General features: G+C 41.0%; 1 long non-coding RNA gene across 1 annotated transcript in view; it reads left to right on the top strand.

Moving 5' to 3' along the window:
* Window positions 1-21345, top strand: part of LOC111561873 — a 451344-nt gene that overhangs the window by 406277 nt on the left and 23722 nt on the right. The window contains exon 5 of the long non-coding RNA XR_006583326.1: window positions 3001-3070. This is a non-coding gene — a long non-coding RNA (uncharacterized LOC111561873). The remainder of the gene's footprint in view (window positions 1-3000; window positions 3071-21345) is intronic.

Here is a 21345-nt window from a genome sequence, read left to right as displayed (position 1 = left end):
TGCTTTGTTTAAAAATAAAGAGGAAAAAATAAATGCCCTTTCCAGGCATCAAGTGAGTCTAGGGTGCTGTGTATTTTAATGAAAATATTTGAGTTATTGGAGCTTAGGAAAAACTGTTGCTTGCCACACATTATTTTTGTTGCACACTGTGGGTCTAGGATTTAGCTTGGCTCAAATCAGTTTGGAAATAAAGAATGTACAATGCTTTCAATCATAGGGGTATTGGTGGTTTTTGACGATTAGCGCGTGTTAAGCGTCGTCGTGTGGTGAAGTGAAACTCCTACACGTTGACACGACTTACTGCGAGAGAAGCTTTGCAACGACAACGGTGTTTTCCCTTATCCATTAACGCTTCCAAATGATAATTTCGTTTTCTACACCCGGGCAAGAAGCCATGGAGAGTGCACAAACCCCATGGACTTACTGTAGCACACCCCGTACCCAAATAACATTGAACGTGATCGCCTCAGCCCTGGTCTCATTTTCCCGTCGCTAATTAGAGTTTTGTCTTGTCGGTAGACATTTTAGGTTAAAAGGTTAAAACAGCGTGAGTGTCTGAATTCGGCAGAAAACCGAAAAGAAAGTAAAAGGATGGGGAAATCAATATGTCTAGAACAGCGACCCTTGCGCCCGCTCCTGCTTTCGGCACTTTATATATGCGTGTTTCAATAAAATTTCACAGCAATCCCATGAAAATGAGGCTCCAGGAGGTTAAAGAGGTTTACCCAGAGTCACAAAGTTAAATGGCAAAGCAGATATTCAAACAGTGTGTCAGGCCTCAAAAACTATACGCTGCCTGCTGTAATTTACTATACAGTTGCCTTTCTTTCCTCTCCTTGACTCATTTTCCTGTGGAACTAGGGCTTGGTAATTTCTTCAGTTCCTGCCCACAATAACTCTCAAATTAGCCTGGCTGGTCGTCAGCAGACGCGTCGAATCCTAACAAACGCGGGGAGAGTGGGGTTTGGTTTCCAGAGCCTGAGACTCCTCGTATGCCCTCCTCTCCTGGCAAACCCGAACTGGAGAAGGGTCTGAGGGCCGCCACCAGAGAAACACTGACAGCCCTTTCCCAGGGAACCGTTAAGACAGATTTACACATCGAGAATTAAATGCAAGCTTCTGAATCGTCTTCAGAAGAGGTTCACCCAAAAGTCATGTAGGCACTTTCACGAAGATCTGAAACTGGGTCTCAGTTTACCGAGGTACACGGTAGCTGCCCTATCTGTTTAACTTCAGGGGCTCTGCCTTAAGAAAGATTAATTTTATGCTTTTTTGCAATTTACCGCTAAGCTATACCTATCTATTAAACAAGCTGTGTTTGCTTCTTTGGAGACCAGTGTCCCATGAGAAACCCTTCTGTCCATTCATATTATATATACTAGGAAGAATGACTGGGGGCCACCAGCCCGTCAGACGACTGACTCTTGGCCCTACTGAGTGCTGCCCTGGATGGAAAGAGGCAGTGGGGAAACGCCACGGGGCAGAGGAGGCTCCCGCCTTGCAAACAACCTTCTTTTCCATTTCAACACACACCATTCTTCCATCCAGCTGTATCTCTCCCCACGGGGATGATATTTGTGCCATCCCTACATAAATGAAAGAAATAAGGAGTGCCTCCAGTAGGAACATCCTGGCTTCTATCTATTTAAATTAGAGCCTTATGGGAAAACCACATGATTTTAATGGCCTTTAATTGGTTAAGGAGAACAGTAAGTTCCCTCCCAGAAGCTTGAGAACAGAGCTCCTCGCCTTCCGGATTTGTTTCTTGGTTAACCAGACTAGGGAACAAAAGAGTTGTAAAATATTTGTTAGGCTGCAAAGCTTAACAAAGAAATGTTAAACAACACTGATGATGATATTGATTTCCTTCTCTCCCTTCCTGCTTACTCCCCGCCGCTAATTCAGAATGACTGTCCTTGGTGTGGGGCTTGTTGGTAGCATGGGGAATATGCAAAGTCCAGGAGAAAGTGACCCTCACTGACCACCGGCTGCAGAGTCGGTTCTGCCTAAGAAACTCCCTGACAGGGTCAATTTGCATTGCCTGCCTGTTTGGTTACTCAGACTCACTAAGAGACTTGATACACGTCTGCACGCACATCTGTCCATTCAGTCCTATTCAGGAAACCCCACTGACCAAAATTCAGACTTGGAGAACAAAATAGTTACAGGAATGTATCCACACTAAAAAGATTCTCCTCCTCTTAGAAAAAAGGCATCACAGCAGGATTCCTTTAAATCGTGCATTTCAAATGATACGCCTTACAACCAACAGTGCGGCAAAACATGTATAATATAAAATGAGGAAATGAGGTCTCTGTATACGTTACGTATATTACATCTCTTTAATTGATTACAAATCTTCTGCCGTATATGTTCCAGCTTCGGTTCTTGGGGGAGAAAGATAACATTATAACGTTTGAGAGCTGAATGTCTTGGACATTCTTGACAATTATTCACAGTAACTGACACAGTGCTTTCTACAGACTGAGAGCTCAGAAAGACACCATTAACTGAATGACTTCAGGCTTGCGGCATGTGGGCTCAATGTCCATTAGGGTCATAAATTACTTGAGTAATGCTAATTATTCTTTGCCTTCAGTGCTCTTGATCAATATATTTGTGTTTGATTTTGTTGGGTTGTTGTTGTTTGTTGTTGTTGTTGTTTTATTTCTTTGCCTGTATTAGATTTCCCAACAGTGAGCAGAGACCATGCTTGTCTTATTTTACCTTGTTTCTTCGGTACCTGGCTTGGTAAGAAGTACATAGTAAACACTCAATAAATATTTGTTGGCTGAATAATTGAATAATTGAAAGGGCCTGCCTTTATTAAGGCAGGGTTAATATATCTGTGTATTTGAAACTCCGAAAAAACAGTGAATTGCAGAGGAATCACTGGGTGGAGGGGGGGGGCGTTCTTCTAAGACAAATGAGTTCCTAGGGATGCGATTCATTCCTGCCTGCTCCTGAGCTATTAGATCTTATCCAGTGTTTGCATTCCAGGAAGAAGACCCACCTAAAAGAGTTCTTCAGCTTCAGAAAGTTTGAAAAGCATAATTACATTGAGACTCTGGTGAGTACCAATTTACCTAATTTTAAAAGACAAAAGTTCATCGTAAATCGCTGGTGTACCAAACAAAAGACCCAAAAACCCAGGTTAAGGGCAAGTTAAATTCGACACCTCCCTGTTCGGATTTGCACTCTTTTGATTCGCTCATCGGGTCATTTTTCAGTACCGCCACCCCACGCCGGTGACTCCCAGAAAACTCACTCTCTGTATTCTCACCCCCACTCCCCTCTGCGCCACCTTTTCACGCAACTTTGAATCCTCCAATCAGGGATCGCAGACTGAATTACATAAAGTCAAACGGTCTCCATGCATGCCCCGTTGGCATGCAAGCTCCTAGTTAGGGAGAGAAATAAACAAATGTCACTGATTCCCCAAGCATGCGGTCCTGGATCCAACAGTAGACATTTACATTTTCAGACCACTCTCTCTCATTCATCCACACATCTGTGGGGCACCATCAGCCAGCTTATTTCCTCTCTGGCTGTCAGTCTTCCCTCCTCTCTCTTCTGTGAAAGAGTAATAAAAAAAAAAAACAATGGAAAAATATCTGGAATTCTGCTTGAGAACACAGATAACATGGAAAGCATTATATGGTTTTGAGGGTTGGTTTTTTTTTTTCATTTCCCAGGTTTTCCTTCTCCATCCCGCCTCCCCTTTCTCCCTCTCCCCCTCCCCTGGAAATTATTTTGAAGTTTCATTTTGCTTGCCGGTCTGCCCTGAGCGCTCACTTCCTAGCACTGATGTGACAATTACAACCCCCATTCACTGCAATAAAAGCAAATAAGGCAAAGGCTTTCCCGCACCATCCCGACCTAGGAGAGAGAGAGACCATAATGTATGTCTTAGCAACAACACAAAGCGGACCCTCGTTTTTGCATACATATTTAGCCAATTTCTCCTGGAGGTCTCATGTGTTTCAATTGCTCATTTATTCTTCAACCTTGGATAAAGAGGCGAGGAGATGAGGTGGGGGGGACAGACAGACCTATCGATGACAGATCTGTAGACAATGTTGTTAGCATGCCAGATCTTATTACAGAACCGTGGGAGGTCATGTACGCCACATCCCGACTCCATGGGGACCACCACATTTAAAACAAGATGAAAAAAAATGTGATGTGGGAAAAAAAAAAAAAAACCCTCATGGGCAGCCTTCAAAGGCAGAGACAGGTTGTGACTGGATTAACATTTATTGACTGTTTAAGCCTGCTTTTTTGCTTCAGGACAGAGATACACGAGTTTAATTGCAGAGGCTGTTCTGCCAACTGATCACCAGAGTGGCAACCAAAGCTTAACTAATCGGTCCTTCATTAGTGAAAAGTCTCTATTACAAAACAAATTAAGCATGCTCTGATCCTAACCTACAGGTCCAATAGCATTACGGCAAAGTTTAAGCTGTTAGAGCACTGAAAAACTTATTAAGGGTTAGCGCTGAGATAGCACTTTGTTATCGATTTTACAATACACAGGTATTATGATTTATGGAGTGCTGGTGTCACTCTAACAAGCTGAAGGACACACAATATCATCTCCAGCATCATTAAAATTCAGAAGCCTCTAGAACTAACTCATCAACCACTGTACATTGTCACTGACTATGGGGCTGGGCTCCAGCTTCAGACCATCCTGAGCTTTGGGACAGTTGTGTCTCTGCCTGTTTGGCAATCAGAGATGGACAGCTGCCCATCAAAGGCATTCCATGCCTTCAATTAATTCTCGGAACCTATTTCCACGCTGAGTTGTCAACGGTATTTTGTTATTCAATTCTGCCTCATAACATCTAGAAGTATTTTGTGCACAGCCACCGTGCGCCTGTTTAAGAAAGGACAACGGTGAGCAAGTCAGTATATGATGCCAGCAAGGCTCAAAGCTGTGCCAAAAAGAATGATTGCCTTTATTTTTTCAAATACTCAGATAAAACTCTGGCGGCACTAGCTGTGGCTAATCAGTCAGTAGAAATGCAATGAGCACACAGATTATGCTCAACTGATAGTAATACAAGCTCATTGTTATTGAGCATTTGCTATGTTTCAGAATTGTTCTGACTCCTTCTGTTAAGACGTTTCATCTTCGCAAAATCCTTTGAGATGAAAATTGTTTTTTGTTTATCTCTACCTTCCTGATATAAATATGGAAGCCCAGAGAAGTTAGGTCCCTTTGCTCAGAGAAGTTAAGTACACGGTTACTGAGCAGAAGAGCTAAAATTCAGTGAGTCAGTCTGACGTCCAGGCATTATCCTGGGCCAATTCCTATACTTAGTAATCACTTCTATTAGCAAAATCAGCATTCTTTCAACTAACCTCAATGTCTGTAATTCTGTAATCTGAGGATGTTTCAAGTTAAACCTAATCAGGTAAAGAGCTGAAACTGATCACTAGTTTTATTAAACTCCTTTCTATAGAGCGTAATTATGACATACTTTTGTTCTCCTTTCTCTAAGCTGGGTAAGCACAATGGTTACAATATTCTTTCAAGGACCTATTTCCTATGCCTTTAGTCATTTTTGATCCTTCCATTTATTTACATCTTTCTACTTTGCATAAACTGAAAGACAATCTAATGCATTGTATCTATTTCTTTCCTGTTTTATACCATTCCCCAACTTCACCCCAGTTCCGGACTAAACACTGTGTTGAATTTTACAAGAGCATCTGTGGTATTTACAATCAATGTTGGCTTTAACAAATTGACTTACAAACTTCTAATGGCTTTATATCCATATTGCTCCACAAGAATGGTTACCAAAGAGTAGAAATTGCTAAGTGCTGTGTCTATCTTATACCTCGAACTAAAGAATTTGGCATGGCGTAGCAAAAGAATCTTCTTTCAAAGCTCTCTTACCTTTTGGGAGACCCCAACACATGGCCCTCAGAATGTATATAGCTATCCTATTGATTTATGTTCAACTTTATAACCCTAGATCATTTCCTGTCCAATGTACACAGCGAATCATTTTCTAAATTTCATTTTTGACATTTCTTTTCCCACATCCAGTACCTATATATATTCCTATTCAGGGTTATGCCAACTATGTCAAGCCATTTTTATAACCTGGAAGGTTGTAAGACTGCGAATTCTGTTTGTCATTTTGTCTCACCATCTTGGTGCCGTTCTATCCTTTAAGACCCCAAGAATGTCTACAGATTCATAGCTGGCATCTACAGAAGACCATCTGCCTAGCCAATACTACGTTAGAAAACTCTTCTCTTCATCCGTCCACCCAAGTCGGTTTCCTCTGCTTCTGAATGTAACTCATCAACCCTAAGAAGTCTCCGTGGTTCTGATTGTTTTCTGATCATGCTGGTCCTTTATTATTTTTTTTAATTTTTTTTTAACGTTTATTTATTTTTGAGACAGAGAGAGACAGAGCATGAACAGGGGAGGGGCAGAGAGAGAGGGAGACACAGAATCGGAAACAGGCTCCAGGCTCTGAGCGGTCAGCACAGAGCCCGACGCGGGGCTCGAACTCACGGACCGTGAGATCATGACCTGAGCCGAAGTCGGACGCTTAACCGACCGAGCCACCCAGGCGCCCCTGATCATGCTGGTCCTTTAACTCAAAGTGCCCTTCCAGCCACTTTCCACCTATAGAACCACCGTTCATTAGTCGTGGGAGGGCCCAAGGATTCTGTCTTCTGGGAAGCCCTCTGGCATCCCTCAAGTTAGAATTACTCACACCATCCTCAAGTGTTGCCCTATATTAGCAACTTACTTTAGACTGAAAGCAGGTTATGTAAGAAATCAGTTTTGCCCAAATGCAGCCTTGCTGCATTCACTCAGATGATCTCAGGGAGCCTAGAATCTTTCATAATATTCGTCTCTAATGCTGAGTCTTGTTTTCACATCTTGCAGTATCATTTTCTGAACCTGGGCTCTTTGGTCTTCATTTCGTCATGTTATTCCTCAATGGCTTTTCTCTTGCATGCGTGAACAATGAGAGCATTCCTTAAGTATCCTGCGTGGTATTTCCTTTAAACAATGTAGCTCCTCTCAACTCCTTTGTCTTGTGGGATATGCCTGACGGTGTCTTCAGACTTACTTCGAGCCACGTTTGACCTCAGCTATAACGTGATACAATCTCTCATTTTATAGATAAAAAATTAATCTGGGGAAGACGAAAGAGACTATCTCCTAACTAACTCATCCAGCTAGTTAGGATGACACAAATGGATTATAGTCATTGTCTCATTTCCAAGCCTAGATGAAGCAATTTGGCCACTCCTAAATGTGGGAAAATGAAAGAGATCACAATGGTGCTGGTCACAGGGGGTTTCACTGGATCAGCCTTCACACAGCTACGTGCTTCATTGCAATGGGGTCATTTTTGACGATCCCTCTAAGCTTCCTGGGAATTGATATTCTATATTTGCCTGGGCTCCTTTCTTCCCCATCGCAACCTTGAACTCTAAATTCAATTCACCTTCACCAAAGTTGTCTTGATCCTTTAGAGCTTCACCCATTCTCCCTTCTCAGGAAAAACAAACCAACACGTCTCATAAAGTTCACTCCATTTCTGCACATAACTTGTCATTCCATGAACAGCCTCCAAGTCTTTGCACACGGAATGTTCTTCTCCCCAACACTGACCGTCACGATCCTAAACTTCACTCAAACCCATCTCGAAGGCCAACTCATCTTTTGAGCTCACGCAACTCCTTCCCTCAGAATTAATTGCTTAGTCTTCTTCCCTCTCACGAGATCATACTTTTGCCTCAGTGCTAGCTCCTTCCTTTTCTATCAAAAGTGTTTTTTCTTTATTATATATTAGACTGCATCCCCTGAAGAGAGACATTTTCCTTTAGGTACTCAGTGACCTCACAAAGCATGAGTGAGTAAATGTTTGTTGAATGAATAAATGAATGATAAGAAAGGCATCTTGACTATCTGTTGCCTTAGATATCTTTGCCTTGCAAAGGGAGCTAACCCTCAAACTCCAAAACCTGTCTTAGTTTGTTAGTCAAGGGTTTAAAAAACTGATTTTTCACAGAATGGATGGCACAGAGGAATTCCATGATGCATAAAAAGAAAGTATGTTATGACACGCTTTATATATCATGAACCTATATTGCTCTTTCTAAATATGGCCTAAACGTTCCAGTGAGACTAGAGAAATTGACTCACTCTTTTGGATGTTTTATCTAAACAAAGACACATTTAAATATTTGGAAACACCCATGTAGTTGCCTGGAGATTCCTTCCTGTACTTGAGAAACATTCAGGCGGTGTCTGCAGTTAGGTGAAAGGTGTTCTCACACCAAACCTAGACATGTCTTTGCTTCTCCTCATCACTTATAACTCGTGACGTCACCTTTTCACTCCTTGAATAAATCCAGTATCAGCCCCAGCCCATAAAAAATCTGTTCTGCCCCTTTGCTTCTGTCTTCATGGACGGCATACTGTAAATAATCATAACGGAGTGGTTGTGAGTAGTTCTGTGATACACTGGAGACCCCTATTGGTGAGTCTCTGGCAGTGAACGTGCAGCCTGACCCGGCAACGAATAGAAACTGGGTCGGCTTCTGCTCAGCTCCTTTTGGTTCTAGTGGAGCCGAAAGTGACAACACCAACAATGTTTGCATACGATCGATCAGTTTGTGAAAGCACATGTGTGCGTTTACTGTACTTTCGGTTCGTATGACAACCTTCCTGAATAAGAAGGCAGTGCAGATGACAAGAGGAACAATACGTGATCTTCTGTAATTTTAGGGCAATGCCTTTTCAGTACATAACAGACAACAGGGATAAATGCAGCATTGCCCTTACGGAAGTATTTATTGATCAAATATGGCAAAGCAGCCACGAAGTCCCAATCTCTCTGAGACTTAGGTAAGCATACACTTCCTATGTCCAACTTTAAAAACAACATTGAATGGCTTTTAAATATTTCTGTGGTAGAGTCTAATAAATAACTAGGCTTTTGCAGGACCCTTAAAAGGCAACGTGCTTAATTTAAATTAAAAGGTACTAGTTTAGAACCTCTGAATGCTTAAATCATAAAGGACAACTTTATTCATAATGACAAAATGATTACCTCTCCAACATCTTGGATGAATTTTTCAATGGGTATATTGCAATTCGTTTGACAGCTTAAAAGATGAAATAGCTAGAGTTTCTATTACAACTGTAATATAAAAGATGTTGTATGATACTAAATGTACCATAAATCTTCATTCATTTGGGATGGGGATATTATCTGAGAATGCCTGGGGTTTTTCCTCTTTACTTTGCATCCACTTTTAAAATGGATTTTTAAAAGAATCGTGGCAACATGAATGTGATAACTATTTCACATATTTTCTCTAAAAGTACTCAAAACTTCTACCCGATCCACACTGTTCTGAAAAAGCAAAGCTCATCACTTGCCAGATGAAAAATGTCTTTGTGCTTAGACTTGAAAGATCCATATCCCTTAACTGGCATATTAACATAATACCTCTTATTAAACAAAAATACTGATAACAGAACAAAATACTTCAAAAACTTTACAGACACAGTACGTTCTTAACTACTTTGTTACTGGTTTTGTCAACATTTTCGTACGTGTTTTCTTCTCCGTTAGTTTTCTTTGCAAACTAAATTGCTATTTCTCTCGCTGGCCTCCTCCTCTTCTTTCCCCATCAAGCCACAGACGTGCACGCACACACACAGACGTGCACACACACACGCACGCACGCACACACACGCACGCGCGCACACACACGTGCACATGCGCACGCACAGCCTCCTCGTCCAAGCACAATCCTTTCCTCGCCTTCAGCCGAAGCTCCTAGCCCAGAAGAACGCCTGGGTGTGGAGCAAAAAAATCTGGTACCTGTGAGCTCAATATAACATGCCAATTCCTGTTCACACCTGTAATCACTGATGATCACAATGATTTCTTTGCCATGTGTAACAACCTGTCCCACACGCGTGTGTAATGTATTCGCGATGAGTCCCTAATCCTATCCGAAATGGAAGGAAATATTTTTATTCTGCGGCGCGCAACTGCCGTTAAACTGCTCCGTAAGCTCCGACTTAGCCCCTCGACTGAAGCTTGGGAGGGGGGATGTTGGAGGAAGGAGCTCTCTTTTGGGGAAACACACTTCCCTCCCGCCCCCTGCAGTGCCCAAGTGAACGTGGCCTCACGGAACCAGCCCTGGAGAAGAAGGCATCCTGGCACAGAGCTCCGAGCGTGGGGCCGTGGTGGGGTGGCACACGGGAACTTTTAAAAGGTCAGAAAGCTACAGGGCCCGGTAAGGTCGACATCGGAGAAGGGAAACCCCTGAGTTCTAATTCCAGCACAGTTTGTCTCTGTCACCACCTTCCCTGAATGGGTGAAAAGAAAAGAAAAGAAAAAAAAAAGAAAAGAAAAGAAAAGAAAAGAAAAGAAAAGAAAAGAAAAGAAAAGAAAAGAAAAGAAAAGAAAAGAAAAGAAAAAAAGAAAAGGAAGTGATTTTCGTGGAAGGAACGCACTGCCTGAACTGCGAGAGTTAATACGCGATCAGTGGTTTTAATACCGAGGAGGCGAGGCTACACCCCGTGTGGCACCTCCGTGGGCGGCTGGGCGACGCCCCACAAAGGACAATTGTAGAATGCATGCGTGCAGTTGGATGATGATCCCACAAGGAAGAGACTTGAAGGAGCACATTTCTACCCACTCTCTGGGCTCTGGACAGCCGTTTTATTCAAACTCGGAGAGATGCGGGGTGGATGCCCTGCAGAGGCAGTACTCGTGTAAACTTGAGTGATAGAAAAGAAATATCATTATAAAGAATACGACTTCTTTATTCAGGGCGAAGAACAGAGGACAAAAGTCATCAAGTGCGAAGAATACCATGTTCCCGGCTCTGCCATAAGCTAATTCTATAACCTCTTGTTTTGTTTTCTCCCCACCTAGCAAAGGGCTTTATAGTCCCTAAGCTGCCTGTGTCGTACTTGAGAATCAAGGGGGATGATACGTGTAACGGGGCTTTGGAAAGCTGTACGTCGTATCTCCGTGGGTGGAGTTGTTACTATCCTCACCGCTGTCACACAAAAAAAATGCCAATGCTGCTCATTGCTATTAGCAAAATCCAATTCCTTTTGTTTGAGTTTTTTGCCTATAGAAAGCAATAAAGTGGAATAAATATCCATTAGTCAGTAGTCAACATGTATTGGAACAGCTGAAACACCAAATCTTTTTCCTCTAAAAGCAGAATGCTAAACTCGTGTTATTTCAGGAGTTGTGGGGGCGGGATGGGGAGACACTGCTGAGTCGAGATGGGGGTAGGTTGGGGAGACGCAGCTGGCACGGGGTAAGAAAACCCTCCACCGCGTCCCAAGAAAACGCCTCTCCTAAATTCCACTCGATCTAATCGCACCTAAGATAAAAGGCAGCTTGAATGGAGGCCCGTTATTGGCCAGCATTAAGGTGATATTGATAGAAAACGTAACGCAATACATTTTCCTCTGCCACACATTTCTAAATAATAGCGATTTGCCAACAAGCTAACCACCTCAGCACAAACGCTGGAACGCTCCTGCTGAGTCTCGGAAAGCCCGCTTGTCTGCAAGTGCACAATATACAAGCAAAATCACCATAAAGCTCTGTGCCACCATTCAACGCAAACAGTCCTCAGGTCCTGCTGTGACTTGGCACGACCCGCTGGACAGCTGGAGACTGGAGAAGACGGGCTGCTGCCAATAACATGTTACGAGGGATTTTCTAACAATTTTCTGGAAACCCAACAGTCCCGTGCTTTATTATTTCACGGGCAGATATTGCTGTGAGCTACATATAGCTCTATTATGGTGCAGTATACGGTCTCTTCATACCTGATACGATAGACAATAAAACACTCCAACACTTTCCAATCCCATTTGTGAGCTGGAGCAAGGAAAAATGGGGAGACAGTTTGCCACAGCCTTATGTTATGCCTAATATAATTTTGGAAATCAGCTATTGCCCCAAACAACATTTTATTGCATGCATCAAAAAGATTTAACTTGCTAAGGGTCACCTAAGTGTACTCAGAATATGCTTGAAAGCCAAGAGACGCTACAGATAGATGGTTTATTGTACGTCTCATTCCTTCTCCCCCACACCACCCCCCCCAAGATCGTTTGCAATGAAGTGCTACCAGAGATCATTAAAAAAAGATTGCTCGTTTTATGTAGCTTGAATATATAAAAATGGTAGTTATCCAAATTCCGGCGGCAAGAAGTTTTGGAAGACAATGCCAAGAGATAAACGCAAGTAAGTTAAATCAGGAAGACAGGCTCCGCAGCAATTAGTCTAATGTAATATCATTTTTAATGTAAAGAAGCTACAGTTTCTAATTTTCCCTAAAAGCCCTAGGTGCTGAATGGGTTATAATAAATGCACGCAATAAAAACCAGGTACACTCATCTTATAAAGCAGCCTATTAACCAGACTGCTAGTGCTGCAAAATCTACACGGTAAACAATACTTTTTCTGTTCGAATAATGATGCATAGTTTACTCTTTTATACCATGCAGCACTTGGGGACCACATCCATTTACCAAAATAATACCAAATTAGTACTGTAAATATTGAAATCAGACCTTTCAGGCTAACCAGTGGCCTAATTTTCTCTTCAATCTGCTCTTAATCTCAATTCATCAATAACGCTACCTTATTATCGGACTTTGACAGCCAGCTAAGGCTTTTGATAAATTATACATCTCAAGCCAGATTTAAAATTTGAAGCTCAAGGGCTAATTATCTGTACAGGCCTAGTTAATAACGAGATTTCTTGTTAAGTATCTGATCACAGCATGGGCATCATTTGTCAAGATCCTCAAGTCTACCTTAGAGACCCGCTCCTCGAATCCTCCCTTGCCTACCATATGTAAAATTGGGATCTTTGTTTCTATAATAACCTTTTATTAGGAAGCTGACATAATGATTAAGTTCGCTGTAGACACACACAATGAATTAGACAATTACCCTTGCTGCTTTAAACCACTCAGACTCCTAGCAAGACAAAATAATTAATATTGAATTTTAATTTGATGTGTTCCACATTTAAACCCCAATTTGCAAAGTACACCTGGAAAGCTGCCGCTGTTTCTTTGCCGTTTGTGCTGATGAAATAAAGGCCCCCGCAGTTTGAATGTAGAAGCACAGAAGGCACCGATGCACCACGATCACTTCTCAGTGGAGCACAGAATTTTCTAGCATTAATGGGAGAGGTAATTACCTAGGTCTAACTTTATAGCCTTTCCTCTAATGAAACTATAATCTCCCAGGCCTATCCACTTTAGGCATTTGCATGACTTTAATGATTTCAGTGCCATCACTGTTGGTATACCCAGTCATTTTGAGATGAAATGTCTTCAACACAAAGACGTTAATTATATTTCTGGGCTCTTCTTATTGGCGCAAAGTAAGGCTGAGTCAGACAGAAGCACCATTATAAAAACCACTGAGGGCAGCAGTCTCACCTGGCCCCCCAGAAGGACGAGCCCCGAGTGTAGAAATCCGTTTCTACCTGTTCATCCTCCCCCCAGACTTCACCAGGAATGGGGATGGGGCATCAAGACTCGAGTCCTTTCGACTTTGATCCCATACCTAATATTTCCAGGAAGGGTGTAGAAAGGGTGGTGCGACACGGTAAGACCATGAAATGGTTTGACTCCCTAATCAAATTTCCTCTTAGGAAATGATTAACCTTCCCAGCCGGGGGCATTTCAGCCTCGCGGGAGGCACAGGGACTTCGTGCGGTTTTTCTTTCCCCAAAATGTTGGCGCTCGGGAGAGGAAAGGTGACTTTCTCTTCTCTGGCATCACACGGTCCCAAGACCGAGATGCCAAACTGAACTGAATTATCTGTTTTAAGACATATTAAGGCAACTTACATAATTACAGAAAGGAATACAGATTCACAATCCATTTATTACGAACTCTAAAAGCCCTTGTTCATCCAACTAGAGCTGCGTAGGTGCTCCTGAGAGGGGTGGCCAAATCCAGAGACAAGGACTTCCCCGCTCTCCTTGGGTTTTCCTTTTACCTGCCTTCTTCTGCATGGATTCGTTGCACCCCAGGTCCCTCCCCCAGTTGAGTGGGCAGCGAGAGGAGGGTCCGATCCTGCTGGATAGAGAGGGGTGCCACGGAGAAGTTTGTTAAATATAGCAACTCTTTGGCTTGCCGGGTCTACCAGGGGCAGGAAAAGATTCCTACATTCTCTTGCCCAGTGGCACAATGTATCTAAGACCCTCATACATGGTCATTCTTCCATCAGTACCATACAGAAGGCACTTCCTTCTGGGCACATCCCTCCCACCAGTTCCCTGAAATACCCAGATGACCACAAAGTCGTGGGGAATGGTTCCTCAGCTCAAGCTTGACTCTTTGTTAAGTTAGAGACAAAGAGGTTGGCCTGGGTGGCTCCGTCGGTTAAGCGTTTGACTTCGAGATGAAACAGTCACTGACACACCAGCTGCGGAAGTCCAGAGCTACCTCCCTAAACTATAAATGAGGTCTTTGTAAAGAGAATGACATGACAATCACTTTCTGAGCTAAATATTTGGGGAAAAGAGGCGAAATGTCCAAGGCTCTCAAATCTCTCGACGACATTAGCAACACTCCATGTCTTGTTAGCAGTTTCTTCTTTTGATTATTCCCATTAAGCTATTAAGCCAAAGTATTTATTAATACTTTGTCCCTAGATCATCTCTTCTTCCATTAAAACTGAGTACCAGTAAATCTAGCCTCTGCAAGTTACAAACTACGCAACTTTGGGCAAGTTAGGTAACCATTCTGAGCCGCAGTTTTATCAGGAGTGAAATTAGAATAACAAGGGCCAATTTCCCTGAGTTGTTATGGAAATCAACTGAGATCATATATATTCCGCTCTTCGGACAGCTGTTGACACTAGTAAGTGCTTAATAAATATTGACTGCTGCTAATAGTGTAGTTAGGTGTTATTTAGAAAGATGTTGCAGACTATTATTACTTAGTAGCCCTTAAATGGGTCATCTGCTTTTGGGGTCTGGCTACCACACAATTTAAGGAAGATCACAAGAACCTCATTTCTAGGAATAATCAACAATCAAGAAAATCTGTCTTGGGCAGCAACATGCAGAAGAATGAAACTAGACCACTTTCTTACACCATACGCAAAAATAAACTCCAAATGGTTGAAAGACCTAAATGTGAGACAGGAAACCATCAACACCCTAGAGGAGAGAGTAGGCAACAACCTCTTTGACCTCAGGTGCAGCAATTTCTTGCTCAACACATCTCCAAAGACAAGGGAATTAAAAGCAAAGATGAACCATTAGCACCTCATCAAGATAAAAAGCTTCTGCACTGCAAAGGAAAGAATCAACCAAACTAAAAGGCGACCGATGGAATGGGAAAAGATATTTGCAAATGACATATTGGATAAAGGGTTAGTATCTAAAATCTATAAATAACTTACCAAACTCAACACCTGAAAAATAAATAATCCAGTGAAGAAATGGGCAGAAGACATGAATAGACACTTTTCCAAAGAAGACATCCAGATGGCCAACCAGCACATGAAAAGATGCTCAACGTCCTCATCGGGGAAATACAAATCAAAACCACACTGAGATACCACCTCACACCAGAGTGGCTAAAATGAACAACTCAAGAAACAACAGATGCTGGCAAGGATGTGGAGAAAAGGGAACCCTCTTGCACTGTTGGTGGGAATGCAAACTGGTGCAGCCGCTCTGGAAAACAGTGTGGAGGTTCCTCAAAAAAATTAAAAATAGAACTACCCTATGACCCAGCAATAGCACTACTAGGAATTTATCCAAAGGATACAGACATGCTGATGCATAAGGGCACAAGTACCCCAATGTTTATAGCAGCACTTTCAACTTTCCAAATTATGGAAAGAGCCTAAATGTCCATCAACTGATGAATGGATAAAGAAGATGTGGTTTATATATACAATGGAATACTACTTGGCAATGAGAAAGAATGAAATCCTGCCATGTGCAGCAACGTGGATGGAACTGGAAGGTATGATGCTAAGTGAAATAAGTCAGTTAGAGAAAGACAGATAGCATATGTTTTCACTCACACGTGGATCTTGAGAAACTTAACATAAGACCATGGGGGAAGGGCAGGGAAGGGAGAAAATAATAGTTACAAACAGAGAGGGAGGGAGGCAAACCATAAGAGACTCTTAAATACAGAGAACAATCTGAGGGTTAATGGAGGGGTGGGGGAGAGGGGAAAATGGGTGATGGACATTGAGGAGGGCACTTGGTGGGATGAGCACTGGGTGTTGTATGTAAGCGATGAACCATGGGAATCTACCCCAACAACCAAGAGCACACTTTACACACTGTATGTTAGCCTATTTGACAATAAATTATAGTTAAAAAAAATATTTGTCTTGGGGCACCTAGGTGGTTCAGTCGGTTAAGGCTCTCAGTTTCAGCTCAGGTCATGATCTCACCAGTTTGTGAGTTTGAGCCCCGCATCAGCTCTGAGCTGATGGTGCGGAGCCTGCTTGTGATTCTCTCTCTCTCTCTCTCTCTCTCTCAAAATAAATAAATAAACTTAAAAAAAAATATTTGTCTTCCTCAGGCAGGATTTGCACACAAAGCCACAAACAAGTCCAAGTGGTTAAGAGAAAGACTAAAAGAAAAAGACTGAAAGAATATACATTATTTTTTTATTGTGGTTAAAAAACGCCAAACATATAATTTACCATCTTAACTGTGTTTAAGTGTACAATACCGTAGTATTAACTAAATACACATTGTTGTGCAATAGATTTCCAGAAAGTTTTCATCTTGAGAAACTGACACTCTATACTCATCGAACAACTCTTTTTATTCCCCCTCCCCTCAAACCCTGGCAATCATTATTGAACTTTTGAAGAGTTTGACTGATGTAGATATCTCATATAAGTAGAATTATACTGTATTTGTCCTTCTCTGACTGGCTTACTTCACTCAGCATAATATCCTCAGAGTTCATCCGTGGTGGAGTATAACAGAATTTCCTTCTTTTTAAATGCAGGATAATATTCCATTGTATGCATATGTCACATTTCTCGACAATACTTGCTTTTTTGGTTTGTATGTTTTTTCTAGTGGACATCCTAATAGATGGGAGGTGGTGACCTTTCATTACCTCAACGTAGTCACTGGCCCTTATCATTATGGTTTTGATGTGCATTTTCCCGATGCTTGGTGGTGCTAAGCATCTTTTCATTTGCTTACTGACCATTTGGGTATCTTTTTTGGAGAAATGTCTATTTTAGTTCTTTGTTCATTTTGCAAATGGATTATTTGGGTTGTGGGAGTTCTTTACACATTTGGGTACTAACCACTCATTAGCTACATGGTTCGCAAATATTTTCTCCTGTTCCAAAGGTGGCTTATCTATGCTGTCAATTGTTTCCTTTGCGACATCAAAGGTTTTAGGTTTTGATGTAGTTCCATTTGTCTATTTTTTATTTTGTCACCGGTGCTCTTGGTGTCATAGCCAAGAAATCATTGCCAAGATCAGTATCACGAAACTTTTCCCCTTTGTTTTTTTCTAGAAGTTTTATAACACGTTCAAGGTCTTATCTTTAGGCCTTTAATCCATTTTTTAAATTTTTTTTTAATGTTTATTTATTCTTCAGAGAGAGAAACAGAGGGCGGGCAGGGGGAGGGGCAGAGAGAGGGAGACACAGAGTCCAAAACAGGTGGGGCTTGAACTCACAAACCACAAGATCATGACCTGAGCTGAAGTCACTTAACTGACCAAGCCACCCAGGCACTGCAGGTCTTTAGTCCATTTTGAATTAATTTTTATATGTAGGTGAGGTAAGGGTCCAATTCATTCTTTTGCATATGGATATCCAGTTTCCCAGCACCACTTGTTGAGGAGACGATCCATTCGCCATTTGTAGCCCTGGCACACAATCATTTGAAGATCATTTGGCCATATACATGAGGGTTTATTTCTGTCCATTTCTCTCTGTTCTGTTCCATTAGTCTATATGTCAGACTCCGTGTCATTACCATACCGTTTTGTTTAATGTAGCTTTGTAGTGTGTTTGGGAATCAGTAAGTGTGAGGCCTTCGACTTCGTCTTTCTCTCTCAAGATCGCTTTGGGGAAATAGATCGCATTTTCGTATTTTGTTAATGCTGCTGTCTTCAGTTAGTGGGACTACAAGTGACCTAGTTGAATTCTGCAGGTTGTATTTCACAAGCAAACATAACAGATGGATATGTTAATATAACCTGGGAAGAGAATGAAACATTCTTTATTTCATAAATATATATAGTCTGGATTCCAAGTGTCTATCTCAGCTAATTGTGGAAAATTTAACCCTGCTAATTTCAATTATAGCTGGTGCAATAAAATGATTTTTCAGCTAAAAATGACGTTATCAGCCCAGTTTCAGGACAGTACCTAACCCCATCTCCAGTCGGTCTCTCCTCCCCATCTCTCCTCTGGTCAGCAGATGATGGCAGCAAGGAGAGGTGATGGGTGGTGGAGACAACTTACCTGATGGTTTTCACTGGTTAGCCATTGAACTCCACCCTGGACCAGGCCCTGCAGGATAATGCCTGATATTTGCTCTGACTGGCGGCAACTGACTGGTCCACTGGAATCTTCTGGCCTCCGGCCCAACTTTTATGGTGCATAATATCCCAGAGATGTAGCCAATTTTTCTTCCTAACTCTAGTAAAAAGTCCTTGTGTATATTTTTAATGACATCCTTTGCCTTTGCCAGGCAGCGTCAGGGACAGTCACATGAGCACAGGCTCCTAAGTACAAGACTGAATACACACTGGCCTCACAATACCAAACAAGGCCTCACAATACCCTCCAAAACCTGGAAGGGACAGCCCATCTTTGTTTTTTTGGTTTTTAATTTTATTTTAAATTCTAGTGTAGTTAACATGCAGTGTTATATTGCTTTCAGGTGTACAATACAGTGATTCGACAATTCCATACATCACCCAGGGCTCATCACAACAAGTATACTCCTTAATCCTCATTACCTATTTCACCCATCCCCTGGTAACCATCGGTTTGTCCTCTATGGTTAAGAGTCTGTTTCTTGGTTTGTCTCTCTCTATCTCTCTCTCTTTTTTCCTTTGTTCATTTTTGTTGCTGTTCCTTAAATGCCATATAGGAGTGAAATTATACAGTATTTGTCTTGCTCTGACTGACTTATTTCACTTACCATTATACCCCCTAGATCCATCTATGTTGTTGCAAATGGCAAGATTTCATTCTTTTTTATGACTGAAAAATATTCCATTGCATGTATGTGTATGTATGCATTGTGTATGTGTGTATATATGTGTGTGTATGCTATGTATATATATATATATGTGTGTGTGTATATATATATATATGTGCTATGTATATATATGTATATATATATGCTATATATAGCATATATATAGCATATATATAGCATATATATAGCATATATAGCATATATATAGCATATATAGCATATATAGCATATATATATAGCATATATAGCATATATATATGCTATGTATATATAGCATATATAGCATATATATATGCTACTTCTTTATTCATCTGTTGATGGACACTTGGGCTGCTTCCATAATTTCGCTATAAATAATGCTGCTATAAACATAAAAGGTGCATGTATCCCTTTGAGTTAGTGTTTTTGTATTTTTTGGAAAAATACCAAGTAGTGCAATCACTGGATAGTAGGACAGTTCTATTTTTTTAACGTTTATTTATCTATTTTGAGAGAGAGAGAGAGAGTGCATAAGCAGGGACAGGACAGAGAGAGAGAGAGAGAAAGAGAGAAAACCCCAAGCAGGCTTTGCATGATCCCAGTACAGGGCTCAATCCTACGACCCTGAGATCATGACCTGAGCCAAAATCAAGAGTCCGATGCTCAACTGACTGAACCACCCAGATGCCCCTATTTTTAACTTTTTCCACAGTGGCTATACCAGTTTGTATTCCCACCAGCAGTGCACAAAAGGTCCCCTTTTCTCCACATCCTCACCAATACTTGTTGTTTCTTATGTTTTTGATTGTAGCCATTCTGACAGGTGTGAGGTGATACCTTATTGTGGTTTTGATTTGCATTTCCCCGATGATGAGTGATGTTGGGGATATTTTCATGTGTCTGTTGGTCATCTATGTCTTCTTTGGAAAAATGTCTGTTCATGTCTTCTGCCCATTTTTTAATTGGATTATTTGTTTTTTGGGTGTTGATTGTAGAAGTTCTTTACATATTTTGGATACTACACCTTTATTGGATATGTCATTTACAAATATCTTCTCCCACTCAGTAGAATGTCTTTTAGTTTTGTTGATAGTTTCCTTTGCCGTGCAGAAGCTTTATATTCTGATGTAGCCCTAATAGCTTATTTTTGCTTTTGTTTCCCTAGCCTCAGGAGACATATCTAGAAAACTTTTGCTACAGTCAATCTCAGAGAAATTACTGCCTGTGCTCTCATCTAGGATTTTTATGCTTGTCTCACACTGAAGTCTTTAATCCATTTTGAGTTTATTTTTGTGTATGGTGTAAGAAAGTGGTCCAGTTTCATTCTTTTGCATGCTTATTTAAGTTTTTTCTCTTTATTTATTTATTTTTTGATGAGTCTGGCTCAAGGTTTATCAATTATGTTAATCTTTTCAAAGAACCAGCTTCTGGTTTCATTGATCTATTCTATTGCTTTTTAAGTTTCTATATCATTTATTTCTACTCTAATCTTTATGATTTCCTTCCTTCTGCTTAGTTTGGGTTTTGTTTCTTCTTCTATTTATAGCTCCTTTAAGTGTAATGTATTTGAGATTTTTCTTGCTTCTTGTGGTGGGCTTGTATTGCTATAAACTTCCCTTTTAGAACTGCTTTTGCTGCATCCCAAAGATTTTGGACCATTGTGTTTTCATTTTCATTTGTTTCCATGTGTTTTTTTATTTCTTCTTTGATTTCTTGGTTGAACATTTATTGTTATTTAACCTCCATGTATCTGTGATCTTTTCAGATTTTTTCTCATAGTTGATTTCTAATTTCATAGTATTGTGGTCAGAAAAGATGCATGGTATGACTTCAGTCTTTTTTAACTTACTGAGGTTTGTTTTGTAGCCTAATACGTGATCTATTCTAGAGAATGTTCCATGTGCACTTGAAAAGAATATGTTTCTTCTGTATTATGATAGATTAATTTTCTGTTTAAATGATTTATCCATCAATGTAAACGGGATATTAAAGTACCCTACTATTATTGTGTTGCTATCAGTTAGGTCCTTTGTTTTGTTTAATGGTTTTTAATTGTTTCGTGTATTTGGGTGCATCCATGTTGGG

This window comes from Felis catus, chromosome C1, assembly GCF_018350175.1.
Source record: "Felis catus isolate Fca126 chromosome C1, F.catus_Fca126_mat1.0, whole genome shotgun sequence".
NCBI classification, from domain to species: domain Eukaryota; kingdom Metazoa; phylum Chordata; class Mammalia; order Carnivora; family Felidae; genus Felis; species Felis catus.
This window is presented reverse-complemented; position numbering and strand designations above follow the sequence as displayed.